Source organism: Triticum dicoccoides, chromosome 3A, assembly GCF_002162155.2.
Source record: "Triticum dicoccoides isolate Atlit2015 ecotype Zavitan chromosome 3A, WEW_v2.0, whole genome shotgun sequence".
In the NCBI taxonomy this organism is placed as follows: Eukaryota; Viridiplantae; Streptophyta; class Magnoliopsida; order Poales; family Poaceae; genus Triticum; species Triticum dicoccoides.
The window spans coordinates 600849399-600868663 of record NC_041384.1 but is presented as its reverse complement, the minus strand read 5'-3'; the positions used below and the strand labels follow the sequence as shown (position 1 = coordinate 600868663).

Here is a 19265-nt window from a genome sequence, read left to right as displayed (position 1 = left end):
AGCGGGGGAGCGACTGAAGGAAATATGCCCTAGAGGCAATAATAAAGTTATTATTTATTTCCTTATTTCATGATAAATGTTTATTATTCATGCTAGAATTGTATTAACCGGAAACATAATACATGTGTGAATACATAGACAAACATAGTGTCACTAATATGCCTCTACTTGACTAGCTCATTAATCAAAGATGGTTAAGTTTCCTAACCATAGACATGAGTTGTCATTTGATTAACGGGATCACATAATTAGGAGAATGATGTGATTGACTTGACCCATTCCGTTAGCTTAGCACTTGATCGTTTAGTTTGTTGCTATTGCTTTCTTCATGACTTATACATGTTCCAATGACTATCAGATTATGCAACTCCCGTTTACCGGAGGAACACTTTGTGTGCTACCAAACGTCACAACGTAACCGGGTGATTATAAAGGTGCTCTACAGGTGTCTTCGAAGGTACTTGTTGGGTTGGCGTATTTCGAGATTAGGATTTGTCACTCCGATTGTCGGAGAGGTATCTCTGGGCCCACTCGGTAATACACATCACTTAAGCCTTGCAAGCATTGCAAGCATTGAAACTAATGAGTTAGTTGCGGGATGATGTATTACGGAACGAGTAAAGAGACTTGCCGGTAACGAGATTGAACTAGGTATTGAGATACCGACGATCGAATCTCGGGCAAGTAACATACCGATGACAAAGGGAACAACGTATGTTGTTATGCGGTTTGACCAATAAAGATTTTCATAGAATATGTAGGAGCCAATATGAGCATCCAGGTTCCGCTATTGGTTATTGACCGAAGACATGTCTCGGTCATGTCTACATAGTTCTCAAACCCATAGGGTCCGCACGCTTAAAGTTCGATGACAGTTATATTATGAGTTTATGTGTTTTGATGTACCGAAGGTAGTTCGGAGTCCTGAATGTGATCACGGACATGACGAGGAGTCTCGAAATGGTCGAGACATGAAGATTGATATATTGGACGACTATATTCGGAGACCGAAATGGTTCCGGGGGTTATCGGATATATACCGGAGTACCGGGGGGTTACCGGAACCCCCGGGAGGTTATTGGGCCTCATGGGCCCAATTGGTGGAAGAGAGGCGGCCAAGGGGCAGCCACGCACCCCTCCCCTCCCAAGTCCGAATTGGACAAGGAAGGGGGGGTGGCGCCCCCTTTCCTTTCTTCCTCTTTCTCGTTCCCTCTCCTCTCCTACTCCAACATGGAAGGGAGGAGTCCTACTCCGGTGAGAGTAGGACTCCTCATGGGGTGCGCTAAGGGTGGCCGGCCCCCTCCCCCTCCTCTACTCCTTTATATACGGGGAGGGAGGCACCCCCTAGAGACACAACAATTGATCCCTTGGATCTCTTAGCCGTGTGCGGCGCCCCCCTCCACCATAATCTAACTCGGTCATATCGTAGTGGTGCTTAGGCGAAGCCCTGCGTCGGTAGAACATCATCATCGTCACCACACCGTCGTGCTGACGGAATTGTCCCTCAAAGCTCAGCTGGATCAGAGTTCGAGGGACATCATCGAGTTGAACGTGTGCAGAACTCGGAGGTGCCGTGCGTTCGGTACTTGATCGGTCGGATCGTGAAGACGTACGACTACATCAACTGTGTTGTGCTAACGCTTCCGCTTTTGGTCTACGAGGGTACATGGACACACTCTCGCCTCTCGTTGTTATGCATCACCATGATCTTGCGTGTGCGTAGGATTTTTTTTTGAAATTACTATGTTCCCCAACAGTGGTATCAGAACCTGGTTTTATGCGTTGATGTTATATGCACGAGTAGAACACAAGTGAGTTGTGGGCGATACAAGTCATACTGCTTACCAACATGTCATATTTTGGTTCGGCGGTATTGTTGGATGAAGCGGCCTGGACCGACATTACGCGTACGCTTACGCGAGACTGGTTCTACCGACGTGCTTTGCACACAGGTGGCTGGCGGGTGCCAGTTTCTCCAACTTTAGTTGAATCGAGTGTGGCTATGCCCGGTCCTTGAGAAGGTTAAAACAACACTAACTTGACAAACTATCGTTGTGGTTTTGATGCGTAGGTAAGAACAATTCTTGCTCAGCCCGTAGCGGCCACGTAAAACTTGCAACAACAAAGTAGAGGACGTCTAACTTGTTTTTGCAGGGCATATTGTGATGTGATATGGTCAAGACATGATGCTATATTTTATTATATGAGATGATCATGTTTTGTAACCGAGTTATCGGCAACTGGCAGGAGCCATATAGTTGTCGCTTTATTGTATGCAATGCAATCGCCCTGTAATTGCTTTACTTTATCACTAAGCAGTAGCGATAGTCGTAGAAGCAATAGTTGGCGAGATGACAATGATGCTACGATGGAGATCAAGGTGTCGCGCCGGTGACGATGGTGATCATGATGGTGCTTCGGAGATGGAGATCACAAGCACAAGATGATGATGGCCATATCATATCACTTATATTGATTGCATGTGATGTTTATCTTTTATGCATCTTATTTTGCTTTGATTGACGGTAGCATTATAAGATGATCTCTCACTAAATTTCAAGATAAAAGTGTTCTCCTTGAGTATGCACCGTTGCCAAAGTTCGTCGTGCCCAGACACCACGTGATCGGGTGTGATAAGCTCTACGTCCATCTACAACGGGTGCAAGCCAGTTTTGCACATGCAGAATACTCAGGTTAAACTTGACGAGCCTAGCATATGCAGATATGGCCTCGGAACACTGAGGCCGAAAGGTCGAGTGTGAATCATATAGTAGATATGATCAACATAGTGATGTTCACCATTAAAATCTACTCCATTTCACGTGACGATCGGTTATGGTTTAGTTGATTTGGATCACGTGATCACTTAGATGATTAGAGGGATGTCTATCTAAGTGGGAGTTCTTAAGTACTATGATTAATTGAACTTTAATTTATCATGAACTTAGTCCTGATAGTATTAGCATATCTATGTTGTAGATCAATAGCTCGCGTTTAGCTCCCCTGTTTTATTTTTGATATGTTCCTAGAGAAAACTAAGTTGAAATATGTTAGTAGCAATGATGCGGATTGGATCCGTGATCTGAGGATTATCCTCATTGCTGCACAGAAGTATTATGTCCTTAATGCATCGCTTGGTGACAGAACTATTGCAGGAGCAGATGCAGACGTTATGAACGTTTTGACAAAAGCTCGGTATGATGACTACTTGATAGTTTAGTGCACCATGCTTTACGGCTTAGAACCGGGACTTCAAAGACGTTTTGAACGTCATGGACCATATGATATGTTCCAGGAGTTGAAGTTAATATTTCAAGCAAATACCCGAGTTGAGAGATATGAAGTCTCCAACAAGTTCTATAGCTAAAAGATGGAGGAGAATAGCTCAAGCAGTGAGCATGTGCTCAGTTTGCCTGGGTACTACAATCGCTTGAATCAAGTGGGAGTTAATCTTCCAGATAAAATAGTGATTGACAGAGTTCTCTAGTCACTATCACCAAGTTGCTAGAACTTCGTGATGAACTATAATATGCAAGGGATAACGAAAACGATTCCCAAGCTCTTCGTGATGCTGAAATCGACGAAGGTAGAAATCAAGAAAAGCATCAAATGTTGATGGTTTAACAAGACCACTAGTTTCAAGAAAAGGGCAAAGGGAAGAAGGGGAACTTCAAGAAGAACGACAAGCAAGTTGCTGATCAAGTGAAGAAGCCCAAGTCTGGACCTAAGCCTGAGACTAAGTGCTTTTACTGCAAAGGGACTAGTCACTGGAAGCGGAACTGCCCCAAGTATTTGGCGGATAAGAAGGATGGCAAAGTGAACAAAGGTATATTGCATATACATGTTATTGATGTGTACATTACTAGTGTTTATAGCAACCCCTCGGTATTTGATACTAGTTCAGTTGCTAAGAGTAGTAACTAGAAACGGGAGTTGCAGAATGAACAAAGACTAGTTAAGCGTGAAGTAACGATGTGTGTTGGAAGTAGTTCCAAGAATGATATGATCATCATCGCACACTCCCTATACTTTTGGGATTATTGTTGAACCTAAATAAGTGTTATTTGGTGTTTGCGTTGAGCATGAATTTGATTTGATCATGTTTATTGCAATACGGTTATTCATTTAAGTTAGAGAATAATTGTTATTTTGTTTACATGAATAAAACATTCTATGGTTATACACCCAATGAAAATGGTTTGTTGGATCTCGATCGTAGTGATACACATATTCATAATATTGAAGCCAAAAGATGCGAAGTTAATAATGATAGTGTAACTTGTTTGTGGCACTGCCGTTTAGGTCATATTGGTGTAAAGCGCATGAGGAAACTCCATGCTGATGGGCTTTTTGGAATCACTTGATTATGAATCACTTGATGCTTGCGAACCATGCCTCATGGGCAAGATGACTAAGACTCCGTTCTTAGGAACAATGTAGAGAGCAACTAACTTATTGGAAATAATACATACCGATGTATGCAGTCCGATGAGTGTTGAGGCTCGCGGCGGGTATCGTTATTTTCTGATCTTCACAGATGATTTGAGCAGATGGGTATATCTACTTGATGAAACATAAGTCTGAAACATTTGAAAAGTTCAAAAAACTTCAGAGTGAAGTGGAAAATCATCGTGACAAGAAAATAAAGTTTCTACGATCTGATCACAGAGACAAATATTTGAGTTACGAGTTTGGTCTTCAATTAAAACAATGTGGAATAGTTTCACAAATTCGTGCCACCTGGAACACCACAGCGTAATGGTATGTCCGAACGTCATTACCATACTATTATTGGATATAGTGCAATCTATGATGTTTCTTACCGATTAACCACTATAGTTTTGGGGTTATGCATTAGAGACAGCTGTATTCACGTTAAAAAGGGCACCATCTAATTCCGTTGAGACGAGACCGTATGAACTGTGGTTTGACAAGAAACCAAAGTTGTCGTTTCTTAAAATTTGGGGTTGCGATGCTTATAAGAAAAAGTTTCATCCTGATAAGTTCAAACCCAAATCGGAGAAATGTATTTTCATAGGATACCCAGAGGAGACAGTTGGGTACACCTTCTATCACAGATCCGAAGGCAAGACATTCGTTGTTGAGAAAGGATCCTTTCTAGAGAAGGAGTTTCTCTCGAAAGAAGTGAGTGGGAGGAAAGTAGAACTTGATGAGGTAACTGTACCTGCTCCCTTATTGGAAAGTAGATCATCACAGAAATCTGTTTCTGTGACTCCTACACCAATTAGTGAGGAAACTAATGATGATGATCATGTAACTTCAGATCAAGTTACTACCGAACCTCGTAGGTCAAACAGAGTGAAATCCGCACCAGAGTGGTACGGTAATCCTGTTCTGGAGGTCATGTTAATTGACCATGACGAACCTACGAACTATGAGGAAGCGATGATGACCCCAGATTCCACAAAATGGCTTGAGGCCATGATGTAGCGACCAGACCTCAAAGGGTCCAATCTCTATGCTCCGGTGTCATCCCTGGATCAGTAATGCTGACACCACACAGTACTTGAAGGATTTATAACAGAGTAGCAATCACACACTTATTACATCGAGTGTCTCAAAAGAGAACTTATTATAATATATATGGCTTAAGGCCATCTAATAACGATAACAACAGAAGGCTTGGAAGATAAGTGAGTCCATCAACTCCAATGGCATCACTGAGTATAGAACCATGACCTAAAACTCCTGAATCATCGTCTGAAAAGTCTGCAACATTAACGTTGCAGCCCGAAAACGGGTCAGCACATGGAATATGCTAGCAATGTAACACATAGAGAGTAATGGAATGAAACAGCTATACTATATGCATATTTGGCTGGTGAAAGCTCTATGGTTACAGTTTTGCGAAAAGCCAATTTTTCCCTACTGCAAAGGAATAAATTTATTTAACTATCATGGTGGTTGTTAAACATTGAGAATGGTTGACAGCATTCTCAATCCCAATTAAACATCATTAAACAAACCCGTCAAACTTAATTTTATAGTAACATGCTGAGATTCACATGATAATCCAAGTACTAGATACTCAAGATGTCCATAACCGGGGACACGGCTAATCATGATTAGTTTATACACTCTGTAGAGGTTTGCGCACTTTTCCCCCACAAGACTCGATCTCCTGCGTTGGATATCTCACACTGCATGGTGTTTGAGAAACGGATAACCGAGACATAGTCTTTCAAAAGCGCTAGCACCTTACGATCGGGTGGACCGTACCACCTACATCCCTACATCTGCTAGTCTACCACTGTAAGAGTTCGCACGACTTAGTCAACTATGCTAGAGCCCATAATAGCTTGTGGCTGCACACGGAAGTTTCTAGCATGAATAATCTCATGATCCCTTTGAGCCTGGGTGGCGGTCCAAAAGAAAACAGGCAATCCTGGAATACCTAGGTACCTCAATCCACCCAGCTGTGTATTTAAGTTGCCACCTTAGATAAACCATTGATTAAAGAAATCTCACATCTGTCATGGATATCACTCACCCAATCCACGTCTACTAGCATAGCATAGCAATAGTAAGCAAACATAGAAGTAACTCCCAAAGGTTTGATAATAAACAGGTAATAGGTACTACCTCAACTACTCCCCAAACCCACGATTTAATTAGATCCTAATCATGCAATGTGTGAGGATTGATCTAATGCAATAAAACTGGGTAGTAAGAGGTATGATCAAAGTGTTACTTGCCTTGCCGATGATCCGAGAAACCTAGTGATTCGAAGTAACAAGCGGCGCACTCCAGGTACTCTATCGCAAACAAACAAACATACAATAAGTACTCAACTAATGCACAGGTAAAACTCAAATAAGAGATCTAACCAGAAAGTTCAACTTAAGAACTCCGGTTGGCAAAAAGAATCAAATCGAACGAAGCAACGAAAGACAAACGACAAAAGAAAATAGGCTTCGATTACTGTTCTGGATCTAGGGCAATTTTTACAGAAACAAAAACTTGTTTAAGTTGGTTAAATGGAAAGAGGGTTTCGAGGCGAAACTCCAGGCACTTGAATCGCCTGATTCCGATAAACGAGCGAGAAGTTATACTAAAACGAAAATCGAATCAGAAATCGCGATCAGAAAAATCGCGGATTTAATCCGAGAAAAGAAAAACAACGAATAGTTTAACGAACGAACGTTCGTTAACTGGATCTAAACGACAAACATGTTCGTTAAAACGAACGAACGGGCGAACATTCACTAAATAGACTAAACCGAAAAAAGCCGATCTAATAAAAAAACGGAAACTAAAAAAAAACCGACGGAAAAATAGAACGTTTTTTTTCAAAAAAAAAAACGGCGGCGGGGTCAACATGAGGTTTGCGGTCGGTGGCGGCGGCGGCGGCAGCGGAGCGGGCGGGGCGGCGGCGTCTAGGGTTAGGGCGCGGGGCGGGCTGCGGCGGCTCGGGTCGGGCGGCTTATAAAGGCCCCCCGGGCGGAGGCCCGCTCGGGTACGGCCCGGAGTCGGTTCGCGTTTTTTTAAATTAATTCCGCGCAGAAAAACAAATAAAAGAAATACTAAACGGACTCCAAAAATCCCGAAATAAATTTTCCCCGGCTTCTAAAATCAAGCTGCACTGGATGAACATTTATTTGGGACCTAAATGCAATTTTGAAAAACGCGCATTTTTCCTAAATTCAAATAAAATAGCAAATAAGCCAAATAAAACTTATTTGATTTTTTTTATTAAATACTCAATATTTCTTTATTTTGTGAAAGTCATTTTATTCCCTCTCTCATATTTTTGTAATAGAAATTATTGAAGATAAAATAAATAAAATCAAATGATCCTATTTTCAAAATTCAAGACAACTCAAATATGAAAATAACGAAATCCCCAACTCTCTCTGAGGGTCCTTGAGTTGCGAAAATTTTCTAGGATCAACCAAAATGCAATAAATATGATATGCAATGATGATCTAGTGTATAACATTCCAAATTGAAAATTTGGGATGTTACACATGAAATCTGAGATGAGATCCATGTATGAAAACAAAGTGTGGACTTTGGTTGACTTGAAGGAAATATGCCCTAGAGGCAATAATAAAGTTATTATTTATTTCCTTATAATCATGATAAATGTTTATTATTCATGCTAGAATTGTATTTTCCGGAAACATAATACATGTGTGAATACATAGACAAACAGAGTGTCACTAGTATGCCTCTACTTGACTAGCTCGTTAATCAAAGATGGTTATGTTTCCTAACCATGAACAATGAGTTGTTATTTGATTAACGAGGTCACATCATTAGTAGAATGATCTGATTGACATGACCCATTCCATTAGCTTAGCACCTGATCGTTTAGCATGTTGCTATTGCTTTCTTCATGACTTATACATGTTCCTACGACTATGAGATTATGCAACTCCCGTTTACCGGAGGAACACTTTGGGTACTACCAAACGTCACAACGTAAATGGGTGATTATAAAGGAGTACTACAGGTGTCTCCAATGGTCGATGTTGGGTTGGCGTATTTCGAGATTAGGATTTGTCACTCCGATTGTCGGAGAGGTATCTCTGGGCCCTCTCGGCAATACACATCACATAAGCCTTGCAAGCATTACAACTAATATGTTAGTTGTGAGATGATGTATTACGGAACGAGTAAAGAGACTTGCCGTTAACGAGATTGAACTAGGTATTGGATACCGACGATCGAATCTCGGGCAAGTAACATACCGATGACAAAGGGAACAACGTATGTTGTTATGCGGTCTGACCGATAAAGATCTTCGTAGAATATGTAGGAGCCAATATGGGCATCCAGGTCCCGCTATTGGTTATTGACCAGAGACATGTCTCGGTCATGTCTACATTGTTCTCGAACCCGTAGGGTCCGCACGCTTAAGGTTACGATGACAGTTATATTATGAGTTTATGCATTTTGATGTACCGAAGGTTGTTCGGAGTCCCGGATGTGATCAAGGACATGACGAGGAGTCTCGAAATGGTCGAGACGTAAAGATTGATATATTGGAAGCCTATGTTTGGACATCGGAAGTGTTCCGGATGAAATCGGGATTTTACCGGGTTACCGGGAGGTTACCGGAACCCCCCGGGAGCCATATGGGCCATCATGGGCCTTAGTGGAAAGGAGAAAGGGGCAGCCCAAGGTGGCTGCGCCTCTTTCCCCTCCCCTAGTCCTTTTAGGACTAGGAGAAGGTGGCCGGCCCCCCTCTCTCCCTTCCCCTCCGAGGAATCCTAGTTGGACTAGGATTGGGGGGAGGAATCCTACTCCCAGAGGGAGTAGGACTCTCCTGCGCCTCCCTCTTTGGCCGGCCAGCCTCCCCTCCTCTCCTCCTTTATATACGGAGGCAGGGGCACCTCTAAACACACAAGTTGACACAAGTTGATCCACGTGATCGATTCCTTAGCCGTGTGCGGTGCCCCCTGCCACCATATTCCTCGATAATACTGTAGCGGAGTTTAGGCGAAGCCCTGCTGCTGTAGTTCATCAAGATCGTCACCACGCCGTCGTGCTGACGAAACTCTTCCCCGACACTTTGCTGGATCGGAGTCCGGGGATCGTCATCGAGCTGAACGTGTGCTCGAACTCGGAGGTGCCGTAGTTTTGGTGCTTGATCGGTTGGATCGTGAAGACGTACGACTACTTCATCTACGTCGTGTCATTGCTTCCGCAGTCGGTCTGCGTTGGGTACGTAGACAACACTCTCCTCTCGTTGCTATGCATCACATGATCCTGTGTGCGCGTAGGAAATTTTTTGAAATTACTACGAAACCCAACAGTGGTATCAGAGCCTAGGTTAATGATGTTGATGTTATATGCACGAGTAGAACACAAGTGAGTTGTGGACGATACAAGTCATACTGCCTACCAGCATGTCATATTTTGGTTCAGCGGTATTGTTGGACGAGACTACCCGGACCAACCTTACGCGTACGCTTACGCGAGACCGGTTCCCTCGACGTGCTTTGCACAGAGATGGCTTGCGGGCGACTGCCTCTCCAACTTTAGTTGAACCAAGTATGGCTACGCCCGGTCCTTGCGAAGGTTAAAACGGAGTCTATTTGACAAACTATTGTTGTGGTTTTGATGCGTAGGTGAGATTGGTTCTTACTTAAGCCCGTAGCAGCCACGTAAAACATGCAACAACAAAGTAGAGGACGTCTAACTTGTTTTTGCAGGGCATGTTGTGATGTGATATGGTCAAGGCATGATGCTGAATTTTATTGTATGAGATGATCATGTTTTGTAACCAAGTTATCGGCAACTGGCAGGAGCCATATGGTTGTCGCTTTATTGTATGCAATGCAATCGCGATGTAATGCTTTACTTTATTACTAAACGGTAGTGATAGTCGTGGAAGCATAAGATTGGCGAGACGACAACGATGCTACGATGGAGATCAAGGTGTCGTGCCGGTGACGATGGTGATCATGACGGTGCTTCGGAGATGGAGATCACAAGCACAAGATAATGATGGCCATATCATATCACTTATATTGATTGCATGTGATGTTTATCTTTTTATGCATCTTATCTTGCTTTGATTGACAGTAGCATTATAAGATGATCTCTCACTAAATTATCAAGAAGTGTTCTCCCTGAGTATGCACCGTTGCAAAAGTTCTTCGTGCTGAGACACCACGTGATGATCGGGTGTGATAGGCTCTACGTTCAAATACAACGGGTGCAAAACAGTTGCGCACGCAGAATACTCAGGTTAAACTTGACGAGCCTAGCATATGCAGATATGGCCTCGGAACACGGAGACCGAAAGGTCGAGCGTGAATCATATAGTAGATATGATCAACATAATGATGTTCACCGATGAAACTACTCCATCTCACGTGATGATCGGACATGGTTTAGTTGATTTGGATCACGTGATCACTTAGAGGATTAGAGGGATGTCTATCTAAGTGGGAGTTCTTTAATAATATGATTAATTGAACTTAAAATTTATCATGAACTTAGTCCCTGATAGTATCTTGCTTGTTTATGTTGATTGTAGATAGATGGCTCGTGCCGTTGTTCCGTTAAATTTTAATGCGTTCCTTGAGAAAGCAAAGTTGAAAGATGATGGTAGCAATTACACGGACTGGGTCCGTAACTTGAGGATTATCCTCATTGCTGCACAGAAGAATTACGTCCTGGAAGCACCGCTGGGTGCCAGGCCTGCTGCTGGAGCAACGCCAGATGTTATGAACGTCTGGCAGAGCAAAGCTGATGACTACTCGATAGTTCAGTGTGCCATGCTTTACGGCTTAGAATCGGGACTTCAACGACGTTTTGAACGTCATGGAGCATATGAGATGTTCCAGGAGTTGAAGTTAATATTTCAAGCAAATGCCCGGATTGAGAGATATGAAGTCTCCAATAAGTTCTATAGCTGCAAGATGGAAGAGAACAGTTCTGTCAGTGAGCATATACTCAAAATGTCTGGGTATAATAATCACTTGATTCAATTGGGAGTTAATCTTCCAGATGATTGCGTCATTGACAGAATTCTCCAATCACTGCCACCAAGCTACAAGAGCTTCGTGATGAACTATAATATGCAAGGGATGAACAAGACTATTCCCGAGCTCTTCGTAATGCTAAAAGCTGCGGAGGTAGAAATCAAGAAGGAGCATCAAGTGTTGATGGTTAACAAGACCACTAGTTTCAAGAAAAAGGGCAAAGGGAAGAAAAAGGGGAACTTCAAAAAGAACGGCAAGCAAGTTGCTGCTCAAGAGAAGAAACCCAAGTCTAGACCTAAGCCTGAAACTGAGTGCTTCTACTGCAAGCAGACTGGTCACTGGAAGCGGAACTGCCCCAAGTATTTGGCGGATAAGAAGGATGGCAAGGTGAACAAAGGTATATGTGATATACATGTTATTGATGTGTACCTTACCAATGCTCGCAGTAGCACCTGGGTATTTGATACTGGTTCTGTTGCTAATATTTGCAACTCGAAACAGGGACTACAGAATAAGCGGGCACTGGCAAAGGACGAGGTGACGATGCGCGTGGGAAAACGGTTCCAAAGTCGATGTGATCGCGGTCGGCACGCTACCTCTACATCTACCTTCGGGATTAATATTAGACCTAAATAATTGTTATTTGGTGCCAGCGTTGAGCATGAACATTATATCTGGATCTTGTTTAATGCGAGACGGTTATTCATTTAAATCAGAGAATAATGGTTGTTCTATTTATATGAGTAATATCTTTTATGGTCATGCACCCTTGAAGAGTGGTCTATTCTTACTAAATCTCGATAGTAGTAATACACATATTCATAATGTTGAAACCAAAAGATACAGAGTTGATAATGAAAGTGCAACTTATTTGTGGCACTGTCGTTTAGGTCATATCGGTGTAAAACGCATGAAGAAACTCCATACTAATGGACTTTTGGAACCACTTGATTATGAATCACTTGGTACTTGCGAACCGTGCCTCATGGGCAAAATGACTAAAACACCGTTCTCCGGTACTATGGAGAGAGCAACAGATTTGTTGGAAATCATACATACCGATGTATGTGGTCCGATGAATATTGAGGCTCGTGGCGGATATCGTTATTTTCTCACCTTCACAGATGATTTGAGCAGATATGGAAATATCTACTTAATGAAGCATAAGTCTGAAACATTTGAAAAGTTCAAAGAATTTCAGAGTGAAGTTGAAAATCATCGTAACAAGAAAATAAAGTTTCTACGATCTGATCGTGGAGGAGAATATTTGAGTTACGAGTTTGGTGTACATTTGAAAAACTGTGGAATAGTTTCGCAACTCACGCCCCCCGGAACACCACAGCGTAATGGTGTGTCCGAACGTCGTAATCGTACTTTACTAGATATGGTGCGATCTATGATGTCTCTTACAGATTTACCGCTATCATTTTGGGGATATGCTTTAGAGACGGCCGCATTCACGTTAAATAGGGCACCATCAAAATCCGTTGAGACGACGCCTTATGAACTATGGTTTGGCAAGAAACCAAAGTTGTCGTTTCTTAAAGTTTGGGGCTGCGATGCTTATGTGAAAAAGCTTCAACCTGATAAGCTCGAACCCAAATCGGAGAAATGTGTATTCATAGGATACCCAAAGGAAACTGTTGGGTACACCTTCTATCACAGATCCGAAGGCAAAACAAGTGTTGCTAAGAATGGATCATTTCTAGAGAAGGAGTTTCTCTCGAAAGAAGTGAGTGGGAGGAAAGTAGAACTTGACGAGGTAACTGTACCTGCTCCCTTACTGGAAAGTAGTTCATCACAGAAAACTGTTTCAGTGACACCTACACCAGTTAGTGAGGAAGCCAATGATAATGATCATGAAACTTCAGATCAAGATACTACTGAAATTTCGTAGATCAACCAGAGTAAGATCCACACCAGAGTGGTACGGTAATCCTGTTCTGGAGGTCATGCTACTAGATCATGATGAACCTACGAACTATGAAGAAGCGATGGTGAGCCCAGATTCCGCAAAGTGGCTAGAAGCCATGAAATCTGAGATGGGATCCATGTATGAGAACAAAGTATGGACTTTGGTTGACTTGCCCGATGATCGGCAAGCGATTGAGAATAAATGGATCTTTAAGAAGAAGACTGACGCTGATGGTAATGTTACTGTCTACAAAGCTCGACTTGTCGCAAAAGGTTTTCGGCAAGTTCAAGGAATTGACTACGATGAGACCTTCTCACCCATAGCGATGCTTAAGTCCGTCCGAATCATGTTAGCAATTGCCGCATTTTATGATTATGAAATTTGGCAAATGAATGTCAAAACTGCATTCCTGAATGGATTTCTGGAAGAAGAGTTGTATATGATGCAACCAGAAGGTTTTGTCGATCCAAAGGGAGCTAACAAAGTGTGCAAGCTCCAGCGATCCATTTATGGACTGGTGCAAGCCTCTCGGAGTTGGAATAAACGTTTTGATAGTGTGATCAAAACATTTGGTTTTATACAGACTTTTGGAGAAGCCTGTATTTACAAGAAAGTGAGTGGGAGCTCTGTAGCATTTCTGATATTATATGTGGATGACATATTACTGATTGGAAATGATATAGAATTTCTGGATAGCATAAAGGGATACTTGAATAAAAGTTTTTCAATGAAAGACCTCGGTGAAGCTGCTTACATATTAGGCATTAAGATCTATAGAGACAGATCAAGACGCTTAATTGGACTTTCACAAAGCACATACCTTGACAAAATTTTGAAGAAATTCAAAATGGATCAAGCAAAGAAAGGGTTCTTGCCTGTGTTACAAGGTGTGAAATTGAGTAAGACTCAATGCCCGACCACTGCAGAAGATAGAGAGAATATGAAAAATGTTCCTTATGCATCAGCCATAGGCTCTATCATGTATGCAATGCTGTGTACCAGACCTGATGTGTGCCTTGCTATAAGTTTAGCAGGGAGGTACCAAAGTAATCCAGGAATGGATCACTGGACAACGGTCAAGAACATCCTGAAATACCTGAAAAGGACTAAGGATATGTTTCTCGTATATGGAAGTGACAAAGAGCTCATCGTAAAAGGTTACGTTGATGCAAGCTTTGACACTGATCCGGACGATTCTAAATCGCAAACCGGATACGTGTTTACATTAAACGGTGGAGCTGTCAGTTGGTGCAGTTCTAAACAAAGCGTCGTAGCGGGATCTACATGTGAAGCGGAATACATAGCTGCTTCGGAAGCAGCAAATGAAGGAGTCTGGATGAAGGAGTTCATATCCGATCTAGGTGTCATACCTAGTGCATAGGGTCCAATGAAAATCTTTTGTGACAATACTGGTGCAATTGCCTTGGCAAAGGAATCCAGATTTCACAAAAGGACCAAACACATCAAGAGACGCTTCAACTCCATCCGGGATCTAGTCCAGGTGGGAGACATAGAGATTTGCAAGATACATACGGATCTTAATATTGCAGACCCGTTGACTAAGCCTCTTCCACGAGCAAAACATGATCAGCACCAAAGCTCCATGGGTGTTAGATTCATTACAGTGTAATCTAGATTATTGACTCTAGTGCAAGTGGGAGACTGAAGGAAATATGCCCTAGAGGCAATAATAAAGTTATTATTTATTTCCTTATAATCATGATAAATGTTTATTATTCATGCTAGAATTGTATTTTCCGGAAACATAATACATGTGTGAATACATAGACAAACAGAGTGTCACTAGTATGCCTCTACTTGACTAGCTCGTTAATCAAAGATGGTTATGTTTCCTAACCATGAACAATGAGTTGTTATTTGATTAACGAGGTCACATCATTAGTAGAATGATCTGATTGACATGACCCATTCCATTAGCTTAGCACCTGATCGTTTAGCATGTTGCTATTGCTTTCTTCATGACTTATACATGTTCCTACGACTATGAGATTATGCAACTCCCGTTTACCGGAGGAACACTTTGGGTACTACCAAACGTCACAACGTAAATGGGTGATTATAAAGGAGTACTACAGGTGTCTCCAATGGTCGATGTTGGGTTGGCGTATTTCGAGATTAGGATTTGTCACTCCGATTGTCGGAGAGGTATCTCTGGGCCCTCTCGGCAATACACATCACATAAGCCTTGCAAGCATTACAACTAATATGTTAGTTGTGAGATGATGTATTACGGAACGAGTAAAGAGACTTGCCGTTAACGAGATTGAACTAGGTATTGGATACCGACGATCGAATCTCGGGCAAGTAACATACCGATGACAAAGGGAACAACGTATGTTGTTATGCGGTCTGACCGATAAAGATCTTCGTAGAATATGTAGGAGCCAATATGGGCATCCAGGTCCCGCTATTGGTTATTGACCAGAGACATGTCTCGGTCATGTCTACATTGTTCTCGAACCCGTAGGGTCCGCACGCTTAAGGTTACGATGACAGTTATATTATGAGTTTATGCATTTTGATGTACCGAAGGTTGTTCCGAGTCCCGGATGTGATCACGGACATGACGAGGAGTCTCGAAATGGTCGAGACGTAAAGATTGATATATTGGAAGCCTATGTTTGGACATCGGAAGTGTTCCGGGTGAAATCGGGATTTTACCGGGTTACCGGGAGGTTACCGGAACCCCCCGGGAGCCATATGGGCCATCATGGGCCTTAGTGGAAAGGAGAAAGGGGCAGCCCAAGGTGGCTGCGCCTCTTTCCCCTCCCCTAGTCCTATTAGGACTAGGAGAAGGTGGCCGGCCCCCCTCTCTCCCTTCCCCTCCGAGGAATCCTAGTTGGACTAGGATTGGGGGGAGGAATCCTACTCCCAGAGGGAGTAGGACTCTCCTGCGCCTCCCTCTTTGGCCGGCCAGCCTCCCCTCCTCTCCTCCTTTATATACGGAGGCAGGGGCACCTCTAAACAGATAAGTTGACACAAGTTGATCCACGTGATCGATTCCTTAGCCGTGTGCGGTGCCCCCTGCCACCATATTCCTCGATAATACTGTAGCGGAGTTTAGGTGAAGCCCTGCTGCTGTAGTTCATCAAGATCGTCACCACGCCGTCGTGCTGACGAAACTCTTCCCCGACACTTTGCTGGATCGGAGTCCGGGGATCGTCATCGAGCTGAACGTGTGCTCGAACTCGGAGGTGCCGTAGTTTCGGTGCTTGATCGGTTGGATCGTGAAGACGTACGACTACTTCCTCTACGTCGTGTCATTGCTTCCGCAGTCGGTCTGCGTTGGGTACGTAGACAACACTCTCCTCTCGTTGCTATGCATCACATGATCCTGTGTGCGCGTAGGAAATTTTTTGAAATTACTACGAAACCCAACATGACTTGCCCACTGATCGGCAAGCCATAGAAAATAAATGGATCTTTAAGAGGAAGACGGACGCTGATAGTAGTGTTACTATCTACAAAGCTAGACTTGTCGAAAAATGTTTTGACAAGTTCAAGGTGTTGACTATAACGAGATTTTCTCACTCGTAGCGATGCTTAAGTCTGTCCAAATCATGTTAGCAAATTGCCACATTTTATGAAATCTGGCAAATGGATGTCAAAACTACATTCCTTAATGGATTTCTTAAAGAAGAGTTGTATATGATGCAACCAGAAGGTTTTGTCGATTTTAAAGGTGCTAACAGAATGTGCAAGCTCCAGCGATCCATCTGTGGACTGGTGCAACCATCTCAGAGTTGGAATATACGCTTTGAGGAGTTGATCAAAGCATATAGTTTTATACAGACTTGTGGTGAAGCCTGTATTTACAAGAAAGTGAGTGGGAGCACTACAACATTTCTGATAAATATATGTGAATGACATATTGTTGATCGGAAATAATGTAGAATTTTCTGGAAAGCATAAAGGAGTATTTGAAAGGAGTTTTTCAAATAAAGACCTCGGTGAAGCTACTTACATATTGAGCATCAAGATCTATAGAGATAGATTAAGACGCTTAATAAATTTTTTCAATGAGTACATACCTTGACAAGATTTTTGAAGTAGTTCAAAATGGAACAATCAAAGAAAGAGTTCTTGCCTGTGTTACAAGGTGTGAAATTGAGTAAGACTCAAAACCCGACCACAACAGAAGATAGAAAGAGAATGAAAGTCATTCACTATGCCTCAGCCATAGGTTCTATAAAGTATGCCATGTTGTATACCAGATCTATTGTATACCCTACATTGAGGGAGTACAATAGTGATCTAGGAGTAGATCACCGAACAACGGTCAAAATTATCCTTAGTGGAATAAGGATATGTTTCTCGATTATAGAAGTGACAAAAGGTTCATCGTAAAGGGTTACATCGATGCAAGTTTTGACACTGATCCAGAGTCTCAATCTGGATACATATTGATAGTGGGAGCAATTTGCTAAAGTAGCTCCGTGCAAAGCATTGTAGACATAGAAATTTGCAAAATACATATGGATCTGAATGTGGCAGACCTGTAGACTAAACTTCTCTCACAAGCAAAACATGATCACACCTTAGTACTCTTTGGGTGTTAATCACATAGCGATGTGAACTAGATTATTGACTCTAGTAAACCCTTTGGATGTTGGTCACATGACGATGTGAACTATGGGTGTTAATCACATGGTGATGTGAACTATTCATGTTAAATCACATGGCGATGTGAACTAGATTATTGACTCTAGTGCAAGTGGGAGACTGAAGGAAATATGCCCTAGAGGCAATAATAAAGTTATTATTTATTTTCTTATTTCATGATAAATGTTTATTATTCATTCTAGAATTGTATTAATCGGAAACATAATACATGTGTGAATACATAGGCAAACATAGTGTCACTAGTATGTCTCTACTTGACTAGCTCGTTAATCAAAGATGGTTAAGTTTCCTAACCATAGACAGAGTTGTCATTTGATTAACGGGATCACATCATTAGGAGAATGATGTGATTGACTTGACCCATTCCGTTAGCTTAGCACTTGATCGTTTAGTTTGTTGCTATTGCTTTCTTCATGACTTATACATGTTCCTATGACTATGAGATTATGCAACTCCCGTTTACCGGAGGAACACTTTGTGTGCTACCAAACGTCAGAATGTAACTGTGTGATTATAAATGTGCTCTACAGGTGTCTCCAAAGGTACTTGTTGGGTTGGCGTATTTCGAGATTAGGATTTGTCACTCCGATTGTCGGAGAGGTATCTCTGGGCCCACTCGGTAATACATCACTTAAGCCTTGCAAGCATTGCAACTAATGAGTTAGTTGCGGGATGATGTATTACCGAACGAGTAAAGAGACTTGCCGGTAATGAGATTGAACTAGGTATTAAGATACCAACGATCGAATCTCGGGCAAGTAACATACCGATGACAAAGGGAACAACGTATGTTGTTATGCGGTTTGACTGATAAAGATCTTCATAGAATATGTAGGAGCCAATATGAGCATCCAGGTTCCGCTATTGGTTATTGACCGGAGATATGTCTCGGTCATGTCTACATAGTTCTCGAACCCGTAGGGTCTGCACGCTTAAAGTTCGATGACGGTTATATTATGAGTTTATGTGATTTGATGTACTGAAGGTAGTTCGGAGTCCCGGATGTGATCACGGACATGACGAGGAGTCTCGAAATGGTCAAGACATGAAGATTGATATATTGGACGACTATATTCGGATACCGGAATGGTTCCGGGGGTTATCAGATATATACCGGAGTACCGGGGGGTTACCGGAACCCCCTGGAGGTTATTGGGCCTCATGGGCCCAATTGGTGGAAGAGGAGAGGCGGCCAAGGGGCAGCCGCACGCCCCTTCCCTCCCAAGTCCGAATTGGACAAGGAAGGG

The 19265-nt window shown here is 42.5% G+C and overlaps 1 long non-coding RNA gene across 1 annotated transcript in view; it reads right to left on the bottom strand.

Moving 5' to 3' along the window:
* Positions 1-5697: 5697 nt before the first annotated feature.
* Positions 5698-19265, bottom strand: part of LOC119272263 — a 15453-nt gene continuing 1885 nt past the window's right edge. Inside the window, exon 3 of the long non-coding RNA XR_005134725.1 lies at positions 5698-5730. This is a non-coding gene — a long non-coding RNA (uncharacterized LOC119272263). The remainder of the gene's footprint in view (positions 5731-19265) is intronic.